Source organism: Eutrema salsugineum, unplaced genomic scaffold, assembly GCF_000478725.1.
Source record: "Eutrema salsugineum unplaced genomic scaffold, Eutsalg1_0 scaffold_3, whole genome shotgun sequence".
Classification (NCBI taxonomy): domain Eukaryota; kingdom Viridiplantae; phylum Streptophyta; class Magnoliopsida; order Brassicales; family Brassicaceae; genus Eutrema; species Eutrema salsugineum.
In genome coordinates, this window is record NW_006256756.1 from 10,600,706 (window position 1) to 10,606,114 (window position 5,409).

General features: G+C 41.1%; 1 non-coding gene across 1 annotated transcript; it reads right to left on the reverse strand.

The window, feature by feature from the left end:
• Window positions 1–1,746: 1,746 nt before the first annotated feature.
• Window positions 1,747–1,853, reverse strand: LOC112085751. Its single transcript, XR_002899050.1, has one exon. It is a non-coding gene; the product is annotated as a small nucleolar RNA R71 (small nucleolar RNA).
• Between the last annotated feature and the right edge of the window lie 3,556 nt (window positions 1,854–5,409).

Consider the following 5,409-nt stretch of genomic DNA (forward strand, 5'->3'; position numbering starts at 1 on the left):
ATCATCTCATCATCTCATTCTGCTCTATCATGATTACATCATCTCTTGCAAAGATTAGATGTATTCTTCATGATTAGTGAGTAGTCATCTTTTAAACTTCTAGGTGTGTAGATTAGGGTGCTTAGATGTTTGATTGGTGATGTTTAGGGTTTAGATTCTCATTCCATTTCCTTAGTTAGTTGCTCCTAATGCCAGATTTCCTTGGGAAAGTGAAATCTGGGTTCATAGGCATTTCATGCACCAAAAGTGTTTGATGAAATGCCTGAATGAGCTAACTTAAAGGTTTATGCCTTTTTCATCATGGGAATGATTTGTTAAATGCATGAATGACATATTAGAACTGTTTCTTAATGCTCATTGATTCATATTTCACAAATGATGATTTGGTTTGAAAGTGGATTAGTGTAGAGATTAATGCCTTCATGAGAGGATTAGTCTAGATTAGAGTTCTAAGTTGAAATGTTTGAGATCATGTGATTGCTTGTTATGTCTTTCTGTATAAGATTCAGTCTTCTTGGTTGAGAGATTGTTTGGTCACTTATTAGGCTTGATGCATTATGCTTGCTGATTGCTTGATTATATCTAATGGTTGTTAGACTTGATTAAGTGATTTGCAAAGGGATTATTGTCATGGGAATGAATTAATCTGATTAAGAAGCCTAGACTAAAGAGTAGCAAGTGTTGCATTATGTTCTTAGCATCATGATTCAATATCTAAAGCACCCTAATCAATGATCACATCTAGAGGTTTAGTTTTTATCATTTGCTTAATCACCATCATCTTGTTTTGTTTGCTTGCTTAGTTCATTAATCATAGCTTGTTTGTTTCTTGTTTTATGCTTTCTTGTTGCTGGTTTCACAAAACTCATCTTTGATAACTTGACTTAAGAACCTATCACATAAACTAGTGCCTAACTACCACACATATGGATTGACACCCCTTATACTACTTTGACAAGGGGACTGATAACCCATCTAAGGCTTTAAAAACCTTAGTTATCAATTGGCGCCGTTGCCATATTGTGTGGGAATTGTTAGCATTAGTTTCTGATATAGTTTTTGAGATCAAGTTTATTTTGTTTTACTGATCACCTTTCAAGCTCTATCTTTGTTTTCAGGTTTATGATCACAAGAAGCCAAGCCAGAAGACAAAGAGAAAGAGCTGTTCACTTGGAGAGGTTAGGAATGAATCAGCAAGTTGGGAATGAGCATCAGGCTCAAGAAGCTGATCAAGGTCAAAGAGCTGGTAATGGGATTGGAATTCAGGCTCAACAGGCTCAGGTCCATCAGGGACACGCTCAGGGTAACCAGAACCAAGACCGACCTCAGGTTAATCCACCACAGCCCCACCCAAACCCACCCATACGTCATCAGCCCCAACCAGTCTTTGTTGGTGAGAATGACCGAGCTTATGCACACCAGTATGGAGCAGGAATCAGGCCACCTCCTGTCCAAAACAACAACTTTGAGGTGAAGGCCTCTTTGATCAATATGGTTCAGAATCAGAAGTTCCATGGCTTACCTATGGAGGATCCCTTGGAGCATCTGGATCAGTTTGACAGAGTTTGTGATCTCACTAAGATCAATGGGGTATCTGAAGACAGTTTCAAACTGAGATTGTTCCCATTCAGCCTTGGAGATAAGGCACATCAGTGGGAAAAGAACCTCCCAAGAGGATCCATCCACACATGGGAGCAATGCAAGATTGCCTTTCTATCCAAGTTCTTCTCAAGCTCAAGGACTGCAAAGCTAAGGAACCAGATTTCCAGCTTCACTCAACATTCTAATGAGACCTTTGGAGAAGCTTTGGACAGGTTTAGAAGCTACACAAATAAGTGTCCACATCATGGCTTTTCAGAAGCCTCTCTCCTTAGCACTTTGTATAGAGGAGCTGTTCCTAAGATCAGGATTCAGTTGGACACAGCATCAAATGGAAATTTCTTGGCAAAAGAAATCAATGCAGCTATGGAACTTGTTGAGAACTTAGCCATGAGCCAAGACACTTATGGGGAAGATTATGATAGAAGCTATAGAGGAGAAGATTCTGGTAGACACCAAGAGCTGGAAGAGAAGTTTAAAGTGTTGAATATAAAGCTTGACAAAGCCCTAGCTGCCACTCAAAAGCCTATACACTATGTGAGTGAGGAGAAGAGATGCTTCACAAATATCAATGAAGAGGGTCTCACTCAAGAGGAGTTGCACTTCATTGGAAATCAAAACAAGTTCAATGGTTACAACAACTTCAACAACCACCAGAACTTGTCCTATAGGAGCAACAATGTGGCCAACCCCCAAGACCAAATATACCCTCCTCAAAGCTTTGTTCAACAGAATCAGTACCAAAGTAACTCCCAAGGTCAACAGGGTTTTCAGCAACCAGCGGTTCAGAATCAAGGGAATAGCTTCACAAATCAAGTCAGCCTACAGCCAAAGGCTCCACCTCCTGGTTTTGGCCCACCAACTGTTCAACAAAGTCCTGATTTCAATGTTCTTCTCCAACAGCTCTTACTAGGACAACAAAAGATGGTATCTGACCTGGAGACACTAGGTACTGAACTAAAGTCTATTAAAAAGAACAAGGGCATCTGCACTTCTGAACCACAAGTCTCTCTTCCTGGTAAAGCTCTTCAAAACTCAAAAGATTATTGCAATGCCATCTACTCCAATGAGGACTATTCAGCTGCTGTGCAAGAGATTGAAGACCTCCTTTATGGTCAAGTTTTTACTGAGAATGCACACACTCAAGTAGATGAGGACACCATTATAGATGATTTCATTGGCTTCTTACATGAACTCAATGAGGACATTGAGAGCAAAAGTGTGGGGGCAGCCGGTTCAGTTCTTTCTGTTCAGCAAGGGAATGATTCAGTGTCTATTGAAACAAAGGAGCACCCAACTGGTCAAGCAAAGCTAACAGATTGTGCCTCCACCTCTGAATCAACTCAGATGAAGCCCACCTCCCTCCCAAAGCTAGGCAACCCAGGGAAGTTCACCATCTCTTGCACTCTTGGAAACTTTAGAGTTGAGAATGCTTTGTGTGATTCAGGCTCAAGTGTGAGTATAATGTCTAAAGATATGATGGAGAAGCTAAAGGTCAAGTCTATAACGTCCTACCCCTCTTCTATCACCTTTGGTGATTCCTACTCCAAGAAACCATATGGATTTTTAGAAGACTATCCACTTCAAGTTGGTGAATGCATAATTCCCACTGATTTTGTGATCATGAAGATGAAGAAGACCAAAGAGCTCCCCCTATTGCTTGGAACTGCATTTCTCAACACCACTGGTGCAATGATTGACTTTGATACTCAAAGAGTGGTGCTTACAAAGGTGGATAAGGATGCCTTTTACCCTGTTCAACCACCTTTAGCTGAATTTTGTGGATCAGTTGTTCAAGAGATAGAACCCCTAAGGTACTTGAGATGAAGTATGTAGGAAGTGCTGGGATTTTAGGTGGATCCCAATCTCTCTCAGCTGTGGAAATGGAAAAAGAACCTCACACCAACTCTGTTTACAAGGATGGGACTGAACAGCCATTGATCAGAGAAGAAGACATCTTGCTCTCATGGTCTCCTACACTTAGTGATCTAAGGATGATTAACACCAAAAGTGATGGCTCAGCATCAGAAGGCAAGAGTATTAAACCTGATCTTTCTTCTCAAGACTTTGATCTCACTCCTTGGGTTGATGATGATGGTTCTCTGAAGTATAAGCTGGATTGCAATGGGAAGCCAGGTCTGTTTGCTGAAGTGAGGGCATGTCTCACAAGGGCCATCTTTGATAAAGACCCAGATGGTATTCAAGAGCTGGTGGACAAAGGTCTCAAGGTGGGATCTCAAGGACAAGGGTCTAATGGTTCCCAAAGGCAGCAAACCAACTCAGCTTTCTTGCTCAGGACCATTGAAGTGCTGAAGAGCATCAGTGCTCAACCTCACCCCAGCTGAAAACAGGTTTTTGAAAGTCAAACTTAGTGACTTTAAACAAAGTGCTCTTGGGAGACACCCCAAGCTTATCCTTGTATATAATCTTTTTATTCTTTTCTCTCATTTCTTTTTATGTTTTAGGATCTTTTGATGGGTTTTGTGAGTTGGTCTCAGGTTCTAGGTGATTTTTGGAGGACATAGCTCAGTGATGAATGGAATGGAGCATGTGAGAGAGCTGAGAGAAGTGTTTAAGGACTGAAAAACTTGGAGAACGCCTCAGTGCTACCTAGGTGTGCGGTTTGGATCAAGAAGAGCCCAGGCCGCAGCAGGACTCGCAATTTACTCCGGCCTGGGCATGCTACCTAGTGAAAGATGTCCAGGCCGCAGCAAGGGAGTTCAGGCCAAGAGTTCTAAGTCCCAAACTCTGCTACCTGGTGCTGCGGCCTAGAAACAAGAGAAGCCAACCCGCACATCCATTCGCAAAACACTCCAAGTTAGGTGTGCTAGCTGGGAAAAGAGAAACCAGGTAGCAGCATAAGAAGATTGGCCAATTTTTTAAGTAAAAAAAAAAACCCTGCGGCTTAGGTGTGCTACCTGGGAAACACAAGACCAGGCCGCAGCAAGGGAGTTCAGGCCAAGCCAAACCCATCTCCAGTGGTGTCTGGCCTCATCTGGTGCAGATACTCACTCCCCTTTTGCACAAGAACCACACCAGGTATCACTCCAAACACTTGTAAATGAGCATTTAGCATTTTTCTTTATCTTTTGCATTTCATGTTTGATTTTTTCTCTTTCTCATGCTTTTATAACACAAGGGACTGTGTTATTTAAGTGTGGGGGAGGGGTTTTGTGTTTACTAATCATGTTTATTCTGCTCTTATTTTCCTTTTCACTTTGAGTCTCATTTTGCATTCATCTAAGTGCATATAAAAACCAAAAAAATGGAAAAATCTGAAAACTTTTCACAAAAAAAAAAATGCTCATGTAGTTGCATTCACATTTTAGGATTGAGTCAAGTTTGCATTTTCATATAGGTTGCATCATATGCAAATGGGAGTAATGATAGGTTCTTTCCTTGAGAGTACATCACTTTGAGAATTTGGATTAAATATGCTTGTGAAATGACTTCTGTGCTTGCAAGGCTTGAAATGGTTTGAATCTGAGAAGCAATTTTGAATTGAACTCAACTCTAATAAGTGAAAACCTTGAACTTGACATGAAATTATCTTGTGATGCATTGTTTGAATAAGCTTGTGGATACCTATATACATATTTGAGCTAGAATCCTGTTTTTACCACCCTCTTCCTTAGCTCAAATAGCTGAGTCCACATCTGGATCAGTTTTCCTCACCTTGAACCCATCCTTCCTTCAAGCCAAATGTTTGTGTGTGATTGAAAGGCCACCTTGGATCAAACTTAACAGAAGTGGTAGGTTTAGAGCGACAAGGCAAGTCTCATTGAGTGTAAGTTCATCATCAAGGACTGA